Source organism: Fukomys damarensis, unplaced genomic scaffold, assembly GCF_012274545.1.
Source record: "Fukomys damarensis isolate Sample0158 unplaced genomic scaffold, DMR_v1.0_HiC HiC_scaffold_14, whole genome shotgun sequence".
NCBI classification, from domain to species: Eukaryota; Metazoa; Chordata; class Mammalia; order Rodentia; family Bathyergidae; genus Fukomys; species Fukomys damarensis.
Window position 1 is genome coordinate 32,457,422 of NW_022900926.1, and position 16,927 is coordinate 32,474,348.

The 16,927-nt window shown below is 42.5% G+C and overlaps 1 protein-coding gene across 1 annotated transcript in view; it reads right to left on the reverse strand.

The window, feature by feature from the left end:
- Window positions 1-16,927, reverse strand: part of Mthfd1l (methylenetetrahydrofolate dehydrogenase (NADP+ dependent) 1 like) — a 186,607-nt gene that overhangs the window by 159,619 nt on the left and 10,061 nt on the right. The window lies entirely within an intron of this gene.

Consider the following 16,927-nt stretch of genomic DNA (forward strand, 5'->3'; position numbering starts at 1 on the left):
CCCCCCCACACACTTGTATACACTTTTACCACCAAATGTATAACATAAAGAAAATGGTCAGGGCCCTAACTAATGGCCACAAGAGACAGAGAAGACAGTGGATGTGAGTAACATCCTGATTCATAAAGTGGCCTGGGAGAAAACGGGCTGTGGTAGTGTATCATTAAAATGAGACCCACATGGAACTTCTGTTACACACAGGGAAGGACCGGCAGGAGCTAAAGAATGAAATTCATTTTCCTTGAGGCCCTGGTTTACCTCTTGTCCAACTGCTCATCTTTCCCCTCTGAGAAAGAGGTAAGAATGGAACCACTACTGCAAAACACATCAGACAAGTCCATCCTGCTTGTATATTGATGCTATCGCACTGCATGAACATGCCTGGTTACTTTTAGAAAAAGAGTAAGAGGCTGGGTCTGACCTTACAAGAATGACTCCCTGTCCAGGCATCACTGAGCCACCAATGATTTCAAAGTGGGCCACAAGTACAGGGAAAGTCACACAAGGAATATCAGACCCAGGCAGAAGACAGGAGCAACTGCCTAGGTCAGGTGTGACTCCTGGTACTACACTCATGTAGTAGAGTAGAAAACCACAGCTCCTGGGGTATAAATACTTCTGCAGCACGTCCTGTTTTTCCCAGTATACCCAATCTTGGAGATATCCTAAAGGTAGAGAGCAAGGAAAGCTGCCTGTCCTACACTCTTCAATAAAGCTAGCCCTTCCCCATTTCACTGCCCCCAACTGCCTGCAGTATGCAGGTTCAAACAGAGGAGCAAAAAACCCTAAAACACCCCCACCACATTACCCACCCCCAGCCATCCAGCACACAAATATTCTCTGCATTTTCAGCTTGGGTGGGCTGCTCTCTGAATATTCAGGGAAGCGCAGGCTAGCTTGTGTGCCTGAATTCTGAACACTGGCTGGGCAGGGAATGCATCCTCTGATTATCTTTTAGGAATCTCAAGAGATGGAACAAGAGATGGTATGGAGGAATGCATACCCATGATAGGACATCAGGCTTAATGAAGAAAGAACCCAAGGTCAAGGGGCCCATGCTCCCGACAGATGGGGTAGCAGGATGAAAACTTAAATGCATTCCTTTTCATAAGGCCAATAAAGGCAACTTTTAAAAGGTTCTCACCCAGGAAATATTCAATCAATTTGATCATCCAAATAGGGAAGAGCACTACTGCTTTTCAGCACTTTCGTTTATTATGGCATCAGAAGTAGAAAAACACGCTGAAATGGTGTCACACTGAATCTGGATTAATCACACTGAAAAGAGAATTTTCCACCCAAATACCTGCCTAAATAACTCTTCTTTTTCTATGCTATAGGGCCTAAAACTACACTAAGTGTGCAATTAATGTCCCTAGCAACCTGGCCCATTCCAGCTATACATGATCTCTACAGATAGATACAAAAAGCAGTCAGACTGGTAGGTGATTTTATATGCAGAGGGAGAAAGTGTTTTGGAGGTAAAAGGATTTTAAACATCTGCTTAAAAGCTGTATTTCCTAATTTACATACATAAGTGACTGCCATAAATTCAGCCACAGTAATCCTCAAAAGAAATGCAAACAAACATTCAAGGATTGCTGCAAAATCAACGAATAAGAAACACCATTTTGTTAGATTTTTATGCATAACAGCAACAAAATCAGAACACATTACAACATCTATAAAAAGGAGGTCCATATGAAAAATGCTGATACTGTTATTTTAGAAAAAAAAAAACAAAAACCAACAAATCCAAGGATCATAGGTTCACACAAGTCCCCTAAGAACACTTAGGTCCCCACACGTGGTGCCTTTGATCCAACCTGCTCTTTTCATTACCTATAAATCCTGGAAATCTCACTCCAGCCCCTAAAGTCTAAAGTGGGTTAAACTAATAAGCAACTGGGGGACAGTTAATCCCACAGAGAAAAGACAAAAACCTCCTTCCTCAGCAAGGATCACATCATAGATGCTAATTCTTTCTGGAACGGAAAAGTGCTAGATGCTTAAATCAATAAACAGCCCACTGAGGACAAGGGAAGATTTTAATGAGCTCAAATTCAAGGAGAATTATCATCTCACTGGCTGTTCCTGCTTCCCTCTTCCCACATGGGAAAGGCCCTGGCCAGAGCTTGGCTTGAAACTTTACCTCATAACAAAATATTGCTTTCTCGGTGGAGACTGGAGTAGGGTAGTTTAAAGCGAACCACCCACTCCCCAGGCAGAGGACCAAATGTTAAAACAATAGTGAGACAGTTCCACACACACTGATGTGGAGCATGAAGGCTGGAGAGGGGGAAGCATCCAGATAACATGAAAACTATTCTCCAAAACAGTGATTTTTAAAGGGAGGGGCAAGCATCAGAGTATGGAAAGAAAGGGACCTGAGGACACAAGTGATTTGGCAAGAGAGAGGGAATGCTGCACTTTTGTCTTTAGCAAATACAATGCATTTAAAAAGATTTTAACTATAGCTAGGATGGCTCCACCCTCCGAGTTACAAGACAGATCTTATCTTCTACTATCGTGTTTTTAAAGGATATATGAGTCTCAGAAATGAAAAAAAGCTGAAAGATATTTTTTAAAGAACTGTGATTTCTATTACCTGAGATCTATTAAATCGGCTTCTATTCCCTTTGAATATTAACAGCACAGTTAAGAAGATGAAGTTCAAAATGAAGAACATTACTTTTAAAAATGAATAACTGCTTTTCTCTCACAAAGATGTGCTTTTAAAATTAAAATAAAGAGACTAAAAGGAATTCAAGATTCTTTAGTGAAAACGGTCATTTGACACTTCTTGAGTGCCAGTTGGGGCAGACACAGAGGCAGCTGAGGATCTGAAAATAAAAATCTAGTTCCCACCTGTGAGATTTCAGAGCTGGGTGAAGATGCGGGGCACACAGGGTAAACCATGGAGAGGAGAAAATATTAAACCTTTGATTTCTACTTTTGTCATACAACTTGGAAGTGAACTTTACTGGTATTTTACATTCAGAGAGACACTGGCCGTCTTGATCAGTCACAGTGCAGAGGGGTCCTGAGAGAAGGGGTAGAACCTGCCACATCGACGTAGGTCCCCTCACTTGGCCTTCCACTTTCAACAAACTGGGCGCCGCACTGTGGCTGTGTTAGGTGGTTAGGTGGCTTTATGGACACCATGATGTTCCACCACAGATTCTTCAAAACCCTTTGCAAGGCCACAGGAAGTGTCCCTGGAAATATTAATGTAACAGTGTAACATGGCGGCTCCTTGACCACCTCATGACAAAGTCCTGAAAAGAATTTGATTTTTTTTTTTAGAAAATGTCACTTTTCTTTTATAAGATGTCGCTTCGCAAGTGCAAGGACCTGAGTTCAATACCCGGTAACAAAAAAAAAAAGATGTCAAAATTTCCAAATTTGTTGATGTTTTCTTAAAAACAGGCTGAGCTGGTCAGATTGGGCTATGCTCTCATGGTTGCCCTCATACAGTCAGAGGTGTTTTCTTTAGAAGATTCTTATGGAAACTGGACAGAGAATGGGCTGAGAAAAGTCAGAAGAATAGAAAAGATATCACTGAGACATCTGAGAGGAGACATTTGGCAAGAACTGGATGCACAGGTCTGGAAGAGGGAACAGTCAGGCAGCAAGGGGAACAGTTAGTTACCTGTCAACATACAGACGGAAGTTGAAACCAGATGCTCGTAAAGTTCTCCAAGGGGAACATGGAGAACGAAAGGAAACAGGACTCAAGGGCATCCTTGGGAAACACTGCTCAAATGGTAAAAGAAGAGCAAAGAATAGAGACAACAGTGTGGTCCAGGAGTTAAGAAAAAGCAGGAAGGGGTAAAATTCACTTGCAGTTAAAGGAAAGGGGTGTTGTCAAAAGGTGTACATGACATCTAGTGGTCAAGGAAGATAAAAAGCAAAAAATCCATTTTTGGAAATAAGGAATTCATCAACGACTTTACCATAACAACCGAGCCAGCTAGTCTTTCTACATTGAATAGGGTGTACTGCCTGCATGTGGAAATTTCATTCAAGCAGAGTTTTCATGGGCAGAACTCCTGTTTATTCTTGAATTTTTCTTTTTCAATCTATTTCAGCCTCCAGAGTGCTGGTATTACAAGCATGTGCCAGCATGCCCTTCTATTCATAAACTTTTTGAACTTAAAATGTCTAACATTTTATTTGGCATTAATGAACATCTACCATAAGATTATTGCTTTGGGCTGGTCGTGGTAGTGCATGCCAGTCATCCCAGAAGACTGAGACAGGAGAATCCTCTCAAGTTCGAGGCCAGCCTGGCCCACATAGTGAGTTCACAGCCAGCCTGAACTACATAGCGAGATCCTGTCTCAAAAACAAAACAAGACCAAACAACAACAAAAAAGTAACTGCTGTGTATCAGTGAATTGGTATAGACAGTTTCCTGAACTATTAAGCATATTCCAAAATAGGAATGTTAAGATAACTGTGCGTTCTTACAACAAGAATTTCAAACCATTCAGATGTTTTCATTCAGATGCTGTAATATTTTGGCAAGATAAGAGGCTGACAACTGCAGTACAAGGTATTTCCCCCACTCTGCCCACCCAGTGATCTCATCCTGGGAGATTTTTTTTCCCCCCTTTCAGGAATTGAATGTATTTCTTTTTTCCACTCATTTGTGAGCAGTAAAACAGATTAGCTCTTTAAATTATAATACTTTTCGTATGGTTATTTCATAAATCAGTGTGACTACAAGTCAAGTGGACAGCTGAGAACTATGATTACAGTATAGATCTACCAAATCCCCCCCAAAGGATAATGATGACTTTCCTTTTCCTAAATGTTCCTAGGTTCTGCACACTTTACAATTCAGTTGCTTGACATTTAAGAAGAGAATATCAAATATACGCAGATGTATCCAAAGTGCTAAAAAGCCAGCCAATCTCTCTTAAAGTGAGCTTGATACTTCCAAAAGTTATGACAGACGATAAAAGGAATGCAGCTTTATGTCTGGTAATGGATATCCGTTAGACAATTGAGAAAAAAAAAACCTTTCCTCACACTCAAGGAAAAAAATAAAACTAAAAGTAGGGCAGAGAGGAGTAGGGTGTAAGGATGGGTCCTCCTCCATGCGACAAAGAGCCATGGCACCACACAGAGATAAGGAAACACTTGCCTGGGTACTGTTCCCACAGCACACGCAAGACCCGCAGACAGCAGCGCACGCAGGGCGGCCTCATGCACGCAGGGCGTGGCAAGTGCAGCTTGGCGTTTCCTGGCACTTTCGCCTTCCCATTCCCAAGCTCAGGCCGCGAAAGCTCATGGGTCAAATTTCTGTGTTCCGCTTCGGCCCCCACCACAGAGAAGGAGCGCTCCTGGACTCGGCTGAGAAGCCAGGAATGCAGGCCACATGCACGTGGAGCCTCCCCACCTGAATTCAGCTCAGACTCTGCTCCTTCCTGGTGACCGCCAAGGTCAGGCTCTTGGGCAAGCACAATACAATTTTCGGGCTTTTAACATGAGTAACATACAAAGATCCTTGGAAACAGAATCTCCATGCACATAAAAAGCGCTTTATTGTTACCGACGTTGCAAAATACCTCCCCCTTAAAAGATTCTAATTCTGTGTCATTGAAAAACACTCATTTTAGGAAATGAAGCAAAAAAAAAAAAAAAAAAATCGCATAGGAGATTAGGTGTAAATGGACTAAGGGTGATGTTACCCGCCATTCTCTGCAGAGCACAGGCCTGGAGCTATTCTGCCAGCGCGGGAGATGGCTCTTTTGAGAAATATACATCTCACTTCCCGGCTGGCCCCTGATGACTATGAGGACTGGTTTGTTGGCTGCAGGTGGCTGCAAAGTAACATGGATCAGCACAGAGGCTGAACTGAAGCCCACAGCTCAGAGGTCATAAAGTTCCGAATAAGGGTTCCCACAGACAGACAAGACACTACATGAGCCTATACCATTTCTAATGCTGTCTATGAGAAAACACATTCCAGATCCAAACAAACCTTCAAACATTTGCAGTGTAACCCAGATACTGAACCTAGAATACTTTTCCTAGAAGATACAGGAAGGGCATCTGAAAGGAAAGGAAGTAGGGAAGGGTGGAGGTGAATGGTGTTTTCATTACATTTCTGCTCACATTTTTGATATAAGAACAATATACCTAATAATCCCAGCACTTGGGAGGCTGAGGCAGGAGGACCACAAGTTTTGACACCAGCCTGAGATACACAGCAAGACCTTATTAAAAAAAAAAAAAATCATTTCTCCCAAAGTTTAGTTTCCTGGCTTAAATTTTGAACCATCTAAGTTGTTAATACACATGGCTCCACTTTCATGCCCACTAGTTCCAATTTATCCTTTAGCCGGGCATGGTGGCTCATGCCTGTAATCCCAGCACTCAGGAGGCTGAGGCAGGAGGATCGCTGTGAGTTCGAGACCAGTCTGGGCTACATAGTGAGTTCCAGGTCAGTCCCAACTACATAGTGAGACCCTGTCTCAAAAAACAAAACAGAACAAACCAATTTATCCTTTAACGAATCCTTTTATCAACACTGCTAAATATAATGCATTGCTATTCTAGCTTTTTAAAAAGTTCTAATCAGCTCCTACTCTTGTGCTATTAAAAAATGCAATGATCAGAAGCCAGAGAGAAAAGAGTGGGAGCAAATTTCAGGCCATAAATATCCAAAGACTGTCACAGAAAGCTCAGGGATCGACACGACTCAGGCCCACTGAGTTACATCTACTGGGAAAAATAAGCATGTGTGCAGCAGAAGACGGTGTGTCCAGCAGGGCCCTCGGCTGTTTTCCCCGTCCCACTCTTCTCAGGCAGGGGAGAGGTAAGGCTATCTATCCTGTTCTGCACATTCCTGACCATGTGCCCACCCCTGGCTTTCCACCATGCTTCCTGAAGACGGACAGTGCACAGCTGCTGACAAGGTCAAGGCCTCAGTCCACCTCAGCTTGCCTCTTTTACCATCTGTCTCCAGGAGTAGAAACAGCTGGAATAAAACAACAGTGAACGCAGTCAGCAGTGTAACAGCTTGAGACCTGGTCTCTCTGATGTTTCACATCTGAGCTGGGAGGTGCTTTTTGTTTTAAAGTTTGGGGATTGGACTTCATGTAAGTATCTGGGTTAAGAGCTGACATGGACAATGCTAGGAAACACGGGTGCAGCACCACCTCCATTACTCTTTAATTGTATGTTCTTGGGAAGCCCTGAGCCTCAGTTTCCCCACCTTTACTGTAACAGTCCTGTCCAACAGTTATACTGCCTTGAACTTTCCTCCACTAGGTAAACCAGCCTGTCACCTTTAAACTCAGCCTCCCACAAAATCACAATATGTGGACAAGTTCACTGCCAGAGGCCAACACGGTGGCCTCTAGTCCAGTTCCAGCAGTCAGCATTTCCATCTGAGACCTCATCAGCACAGCCCTTACTGTCTACATTCTTTTTTTTTAAATAAATTTTATTTTATTTTATCCCACACCCCCCTCAAGTTCTGACTGTCTGCATTCTTATCAGCATTCTGAACCCTCACCAGAATTGTCCATTAAGCTCTGCTCACTCTAGGCTCTCTGTAGCCTGCTTCTTCACTTTTCTAAAGTCCTCACAGAAACCAATTCCAAAGGCTTTTGAACCATATCTTGAGGTATAGTCACAGCAGTGACCTCACTTCAAAATACCGTTTTTTTGTTAGCTTTCTGTTGCTGTGACAAAACACTTGAAATGATCAACTTTTAAGGAGGAAAGGTTCACTTTGGCTCAGTTCCAGTCAATGGTTGCTTGACCCTGTTGCTTTGGGTCTGTGGCAGCACAGTACCTCATGGTGGTAGCATGTGGCAAAGGAGTACTGTTCACAGAGGTCAGGAAACAAAAGGAGATAAAGCCTGAGGTCCAGACATCTTGAAGTGCACAGCCCCAGCAATACAATTTCCTCTAAATAGGACCCACCTCTTAACTCCTTCATGAGAGGGCTTAATTCACATAACTGCTGTTGGGCAGCTCTGACTTGAATTCAAACATCTGATGTTACATAGCTAACCTGTGTATGCTCTTTTGTTAATATAAGACACTAAAACAAAAATAGTGTTATTTAATGGCTAGATTATTAAGATCAGTGGTAAAATTTTCTCTTACTATTTCTACATTGTTCCTTGGTGGAGTTTTCTCATTTTCATTTGGGATTTTCACTTCTAAATAATATATAACTTTTTAAAAAATAATTTGCCACCTTTGTCACATTTATTTTATTTTTTCCTCATTGAGATTAATATATAACTTTTACATATATGTTATAATCTATTCAACTTTCAATTTTAACAGTATAGTAATACAGTGGTTCATGACTGCTTCTGTTTGCAAACAATTCAGTTTGCAAACAAAAGCATTTGGTAAAATTTTTCTTCCACTTGCAAACTTGGTATCAGATGACAAACAACCACGGCTATCTTCCCCACACAAACACAAATGCAGCCATCTTCCCCCAAATTGTAAAACAAATTAAGTTTGTAAACCAAGGTACCACTGTATTTCAATTTTGTTAAACCTTTTCCCATTAGTGTCAAACAAAAAAATGGATGATTCATCAGATGAATTTGTAATTATATTTCATCAGAGGAAAAGGTCATGAGCTATCTATTACTCTTCAGATGAAGCTGCTTTAGAATTAGGTGAATGTAAGGCCTGGCGTGGTGGCGCACGCTTGTAATCCCAGCACTCAGGAGGCTGAGGCAGGAGGATCGCTGTGAGTTCGAGACCAGCCTGGGCTACATAGTGAGTTCCAGGTCAGTCTCAACTACATAGTGAGACCCTGTCTCAAAAAAACCAAAAAAAAAAAAAAAAGAATTAGGGTGAATGTGGTCTTGTGGCTACGCATTCGATAAGCATAGTGTGGACCTGGATATGAACGTAAAGATCAAGAAGAACGGCAGCCAACATTAGAAAGAATATAACAACATGAGCACATAGAACTGTGAAACGTGGACTTCTGCTAAATATAAGTTGCAGTGATCACTTCATATTGTATAAATTACTCATATCTCATAATACACTTGAAATTATAGTCGAAAACACAATGTCATATAATGTGGCTTTAGTTCAAAAAAGAAGAAAATGCCAGTAGTGTTGGCAATCACTTACAATAACAGAGGCGAAAATTTTACAGGTATATTATTTATTATGGGGACAGTACCATTGCAAATTATTAGGTTGTATTGGTCTGAAAATAATATTTATGTCAACAGATAAATAAAGAATGTCATACAGGCTGGGGATTTAGCTCAGTGGCACCGTGCATGCCTCACAAGTGCAAGTTCCTGCGTTTGATCCCTGTTATCAACAACAACAAAGAATGCCACACAATCTCTCATTTTTTGGCTATCTTGAACTGTTTACATTTATCTTATAATACAATGTGCAGAACTGAGGATCTTTTGAGTAAGTTTAGAAGAATCATGGAAGAAATTATTAGTACATTCAAGAATGTAAAACCTGGGAAAATGTAATGATAATCAGAAAGTATGATTTCCCAGGTGTGGTGGTACACGCCTATAATCCCAGCACTTGGGAGGCTGAGGCAGGAGGATCACTATAGACCAGCCTGGGCTACTAATTAGTTCCAGGTCAGTCTCAACTACATAATGAGACCCTGTCTGAAAAAACCAAAAAAAAAAGTATGATTTTATGGCAAGGATGTCTACAGTTTCAACGATACATCAAAGGAAAATGGCACAAATACGGGGTGTCTGCCTAAGGGTTAACCTATGACTTAGGGCCTGGGATCTACACCAGTGGTGGCTGCACCTGCCTCGCAAGTGCAAGGTCCTGAATTTGATCCCTGGTACCAAGAAAAAAAAAAAACAAAAAACAAAAATAACTCTGATTTTAGATGTCTATGCCAGAAAAAGTTTAAATCCTTTGTTGCATGGGCATTCTTAGATGTTGTTTTGAAATTAATCAATGGCTTATTATTTGAATACCACACATTATATGCAGATAGTTTATTATTTGTGTATACCTCCAGCATAAGAAATATTACAAAAACAAATGTATTTTTTGTGGCACAGTATAGCCAAATGAGTTTTTTTGTTTTTGTTTTTTTTTTGTACCAGGGATCAAACCTGGGTTCTTGCGCTTGCGATGCAAGCGGTGGAACCACTGAGCTAAATCCCCAGCCCCTAGTAATTTTTAATTAGTATGAATAATATTTATTAATATTGATATTAGGGCAGTAATTATTCAAATTTAAGCAACTACATTCGGTCCATTAAAGACCAATAAAAGTGATTAGATCTATTTGTTCTACCAGTGGGTATGAGCTACCTACCTGATGGGATAGTCATGCCTGTATGTACACCAGTGGTTCAAGCTGGTGGGAAAGCAATTAAGGTTCTACCACTTCCCACAGCACAACAGGCAGAGAACTAAACTTGTAACATATGGCCATGGAGGATTTTCCAGATCCAAACTGTAGCACACTCCTACCATTTTTTAATTGTATGATTTGAAAGACTCTTCTCTGAGCCTCAGTTTCCTCATCTGTAATAGGCAGACAATAACAGTCATGCCTAATAGGGTAAGTGTGCCAAATCACTGCAACAACTTGCTGTGAGAAAGGACAGTGCTTGGTCACACATACTCAACAAATGCTAGTGATTGCTACTCCCCTACAGTAGTACAAGTGTACCCTCTCCTGTAAAAGAACTGTCATGTAACTCACTAATTCAGCTCACTTTATTTTTATTTTTTGGTGTTGGGTAATCAAACCCAGGGCTTTGTGCATACCTGGGAAGTGCTGTACTACTAAGTGCCAGGCATGGAGGATCATGAGTTTGACCTAGTCTGGGCAATTTAGTGATTTAGCAAGACTCTGTCTCAAAAGAAAAAAGAAAAAAGGCTGGGAATTTAGTGCAAGGCCCTAGACTAAATCCTCAGTAACAAAACAAAACAGCAAAGCAAAGCTAGGAGATTCTCATTCCTATCCCAACACCTTAACACATATAACACAAATACATTTAGAATTTTCCAGGTCACTTTCTACAGCCCTAAGCCACTGTGTGCCAAATTTAAACCGGAAGGGACTCTGGTAATGTAGCTTTGCTCAAAAAGCTAGACACTTTGATCCTTCAAATATGAAATGTCCATTATTTTTCTTCTCCTGTTGGTAATGGTTTTGAGGGTCTCTGTATTCAAGGAGGAGAAGTGAGATCCTTGAAAAGAAAAATAAAACAGTTCTCTTACTTCGTGGTACTTTCTCTTGCAGGCAGCTGGGGTTGACCTGACTCATCCTGGTTAGAGGGCCTGGCAGCCTTGTTTTCCAGCTGTGCCGTAAGGGCTCTGTGGGGACTCCGGAGGGAGCGAGCCCTGCAGAGCCTGTCAGTCTCTCATTTCTGAGGAGAGGGCTCCACACCACCACAGAGATATCAAGTGCAAAACATCCTCTCACTGCAGATGGAATTCGGCATCAGACAAAATCATGAGGGTGAAGAAGAGAGTACCTCCAAATTTAGACAAGTTCCCAAGAGCCCAACTGATGGTCTGGGAGGCCGACTGGGGGGCTTAACTGTGAAGCAGGTGGGGATTCCTCAGCCCTACCCAAAGACATGTGCATACTGACCTATGCTCCACAGCATACGGCTGATTTGGACAAACGCCCAGACATCTCCCCCACTCCCAAGTACATCCACAGAAATGTGTAATGCATCCCAAAGCCTGCATCCAAGTAACACACAAAAAAGCAAAGCAGAAAGCCTACTCCTAATTGTCAGTGGGCATCAATTATAAAGGCAACACAGAGGTTCGAGAGGTTTTCTATAGAACACCAGGAAGGCAAATCTCAATTTTTCATGCTCAGGTTCCCTGGAGATGAGGCATAATTGGGATCCAAACTAGTTTGTTTCGGTTACTATAATGAAACAGCAGACTAGGGAGTTTAGAAGAGGTCCCACCACCTCTCCACACTGCCACACTGCAAACCTAGCCTCTGCTACATGAACCCTGCAGACACACTCAAACTACATTGATAGCAGTATCCATAGAACGTCTTTGGATGTAAGCAAGCAGCTAGAGAAAAGGTCCATTTCTACTTAACTAATTCAGGGTTAAGACCTAGAAACAATCAGGAATCCCCAGGAGACAGGTGAAGACCTCTTCCTCGTATCTACCATGCAATCACACGATGGGTGCGGCTCGCAGCTTTGGAGAAAGGGGCTGTTACATCAAGTTGAAACTCACTATTGAGGACAGAGGGTGAGTGAAGACTGCCTAAAGCAGATTACCCATTCCGGTCAGCTGCTCCTCTCTCTGGGACATCATCTCTTCGTTTTGCTTGGCCAGGATACTGTTGGGAGATCTCACTGATAAAAGACACAGACAAGCCAGGTGTGGTGGTGCATGCCTGTGACCCTAGTACTCAGGAGGCTGAGGCCGTAGGATTGCCGAAAGTTTGAGGCCAACCTGGGCTCCATAACAAGACCGTCTCAAAAAAAAACTTTAAAAAGTTTGGCATGGTAGCACACGCATGCAATCCCAGCACTTGGGAGGCAGAGGCAGGAGGGTGGCCAAGAGTTCGAGGACAGCCTGAACTACAAAGCAACACCCTGTCTCACTCTCTCACACCCACATACACACACACACACACACACACACCCCGGGCTGGAGATTTAGCTCAGTGGTTCCACTGCCTACCTAGCAAGTACAAGGTCCCGGGTTTGATCTCTGGTACCAAAAAAAAAAAAAAAAAAGCCAAAACAAAAAACAAAAAACAGACATCTTTCCTGCCTGGCCCTCACAATCCATACAATGGAAGCACTTTTACCAGGGCTCTAGCAAAGGACCCTATACCACACTACTTACAATTTGATTGGCCCACATTGTTATTTAGTTTCATTTTCACAACACCCAGTGGAGTGGGAAGTTTCCAGATCACTGTCCTACACAGAAAAAGGCTCAGGCAGGTAAGCCTGAACCCGAGCTGTGTGTCTCCGAAGCCAGCGCTCTACTGCCTGCTGAGGACCCGTGTGGTGGGCCTCACTCCAAACCCTCCACGGCACTTCATGTGGTTGCAGCAACTGCCTGATAGCTTGAAGGTCACCCATCCCTGTAAGGCCATCTGTATTTTAGGGAGTGGGAGCTGGGACCACAGGGCCACACAGTTCCACCCCTCTCACACTCTCAGCTTTGGAAACCCAAGGCAGATGTCCAACAGGGGGTCTCATTCCATGTGAAGAACAAGTATGGTGGTGCTCTGAATACGACCTTCTGGTCGATGGCAGGCACCTGTGCAGAGTGGTCTCATAACGCTGACTAAACATGGTATTCACACACAAAGACATCGCCTCACGGTGCATTTCCTGAGACTCATTCTATCATTAAATGACGTGTGACCGTAACATAGGTAATGTCCTTCCACTCAGTGGGCACGTTCCTTTGCTTGTCTTCTCTCAACTCTTACCACTAGTAAAGAGAAGCTAAATGACTATAATCTTAAAATGTACCTTAATTCATTGCTTTTTAAGTTGCACAATGTATTGTTAAACATATTCTTCTAGTGTCTTCCACATGACGCTTTTCCAAGGGTGTGGCAAACATGGCCAGAGCCTGTCCCCACCCACTTTCCCACGCCCAGGTCCCCTCTATACCACTGTGTCCCCAGAGGAAGGACTCGCTGACCCTGGAGAGCATGGTTTATCTATTACCATGCCCACAAGGAAGGTCAGGATTCCTGGCAGGAAAACAAAAGGCAAGGTTGTCTCTTCCAGTTCTTTATTATAGAAACGCGAGAGTGACAACTTCAGTGTTGGGCTGGAGCACAGAGCCTCCTCTTGGGGAGGAGAGCGGCTAGAGCAGCACTGGACGCCAGGATGGAAACCAGAAAGGCAGAGGGTGACAAGCGGCTGGGAGGAGCCTGGTGCATGCAGAGGCTCAGTGTCTGCCAGGTAGAGGCCAAACACGTCAAGGACAAGTGTGGGCAGCCCTGACCCTTTCTCTCCTTGGTTTTTGTCTACAAAGATGAAGCTCCGCTGCCTGCCTTGCAAGCGCAAAGGCCTGAGTTCAATCCCCGGTACCAAAAAAAAAAAAAGAATGCTGTTATTAGGGCCGGGGATTTAGCTCAGTGGTTCCGCCGCCTGCCTCGCAAGCACAAGGACCCGAGTTTGATCCCCGGTACCAAAAAAAAAAACCAACAAAACAAAAAAACAAAGATGAAGCAATAGCATTCCTGAGCCTCTAAGATTCATGATGGTGTCACGGTAAGCACTAAGGTCTTAGGCAGAAAGTGTATGTATGTGGACTACTAAAGAGCACCTTCTCATCTGTGTGTAAACAGGAATGTTTCCAACATCTAGGTTCTCAAGAACCACTCACGCCACTCCATCTTTCTCAAGCTTAGGATGAGACCCATCCCAAAGTACAGAGTCGAGGAGATTTATTTCCATCATAAAAAAGTACTTTGAAAAATGTCTTTGTTTTTCAAAAATACAGATACAAGTGAAAGTATCTATGACAGCTGTGAAAACATTCAACTGCCAACGCAGGCATTTTCTGACAATTGCTCGATGCAGGGCACAGTTTACTTTCCTCTTCTGCTAAGCTTCCAAACAGAAAATTCTGGGCTCTAATATACAGAAGAGGGGCTGGCGAGGGCACTGACTCAAGGTTAGAGGACTTGCCTAGCAAGGTCTTGGATTCAATCCTTAAACCAATGTCTTGAGTTCAATCCTCAATACCACAAAAATAGTTTAAAATATTGTTCTTGAATTTTCTTGAGTAGGCTGCCACCGTGTGGCACTGACTGAAAATGCACATAGGTTCCATTCATTTGCCCGGTCTCATTCCTGAGCGGTCTTAAAATATGCATTGCACCCTTTAGATCCAACTGCCATGCACACATTCCAAATCTCCGTCCAGATCGCTGCCCTCCCTGGCAGGGCCACAACGTGCTCCTCATTAACATTCTCTTGCAGCAACTTGGGGAACATTAGTTTTAGATGTTGTTCTCTGTATAGTTTCACGATCAGATATATTCTAAGGCTCCCCATGGATGCCTGATGCCAGACAGTGCTGAACCCTAAATATACTAATTATTCATACACACACACACTTGTGATCAACTGTTACCTTTTCATTTAAAGGGAGCAAAGTGTAGCTTCTTTTACCGCTTCTTTGGCATATCTGATTTGCCAGTACCACGGTTACTCTTGGAGCCGTCATAAAGTAAAATAAAGGTGAGCCGAACACAGCACTGTGACACAGCCACCCTCAATCTGATAGCCTGGAAGGCCACTCAGTGACAATGGGTGAGCAGGCATGCTAGAGAACAGGGTGTTTCACATCCCGCCTAAGATCTCGCCACACCACTCAGAACAGCACGAAATTTAAAATTTACAAAGTGCTTCTTCGGGAATTTTCTATTTCTACTTATTGTTAAGATCCCAGCTGACCTCATATAACTTAAACCATGGAAGGGGAAACTGCAAACAGGAACAAGCTATTGTAGTTATCATACAAAAGGCGCACAGTTTATTTAACTTCACTTTGAGACATGCAACTTGCACTGTGATTTTCTGAAATGGAAAACTTTATGAACTATTTCGAATGTGAAAATATAAAAGAACAATATGACACACCTGGACACCCAATGCCCAGTTTAAGACAAAAGGCACAAGGCTCCACCCCTCCTGATCTTGAGTAAGCCAGAGACAACATTTTCTTAAGATAATAAACTCCAATAATGTTAGTAAATAACTCAAAAAAGCTTTAAAAGTATAGGAATTGGGGATTTACCTCAGTAGTAGAGAGAGCACTTGCCTAAGAAGCACAAGGCCCCAGATTTGATCCCCAGCACCATAAAGAAAAAAATAAAACTTTAAAACAACCTTAAATTATTCACAAAAATTTGTATATCAATGATTGCCCAAAAGTCAAATATTAGTTCCTTATTTTCCCTCAGGTTTCTAAAACAATTTTCTCTCTCAATTGCAAGTGGCCAACTCCTACCAAAACTGTTTTGATCTAGGACTTTACCCTTGCTAAGCTACAGTATGTATTCATTAAAGTGTTGATGGTTTGGTATTTTACGCGTGCATCCTTGTTTCACCCTTTAGATGTGAAATAAAAGCAATGCTTTATTTCTCCTTTACAAGCTATTATTTCATTAATGGTCACTCAAACCAATACCCTGAAATTTAAGAAAGTAGGAGAGGGGAGGAAAAAGACACAAGTAATGAAAAGACCAACTGTTAATATTCATTGTTCCCCATACGACAAGAGGGCACAGTCTGCTAAGTGCTTCCCATGAACCTGAGTTACTGCAAGTCACAAGGGCTTCACTACAGTGACAGCTAAAGGTCTTACCGGAGGTCTCACCATGGGATAATGGCCAACCTACATCTGGTACCCAAGGGTGTGGCTCAAGAAGAAAGACAGCAAGACAGAATAGATGCTGAGAAGGCGATCAAGAGAACAGAAAGGAGGACAAGAGTTAGCAGAGGAGGAAGGAAGAGGACAAGGTCTGACCCACTCTCCTCCCTTTCAAGATAGACTCTACTCCCTTCCAGGGTTCTATGTGACTCACCTGCTAGTAGCTACAAAGAAAATCAAAAATAATTTTGCTATTATAGAAAGGCATGAATGTTCCGGATGCTGAGAAGGCGATCAAGAGAACAGAAAGGAGGACAAGAGTTAGCAGAGGAGGAAGGAAGAGGACAAGGTCTGACCCACTCTCCTCCCTTTCAAGATAGACTCTACTCCCTTCCAGGGTTCTATGTGACTCACCTGCTAGTAGCTACAAAGAAAATCAAAAATAATTTTGCTATTATAGAAAGGCATGAATGTTCCGGGTCTCCATTCCATCTCCATTTTGTTCAAATACATACTTCACTGATTGCATAGCGAGTAGACCAATTAACAATCTTAAATGGATTTGTCTGGTTTTATT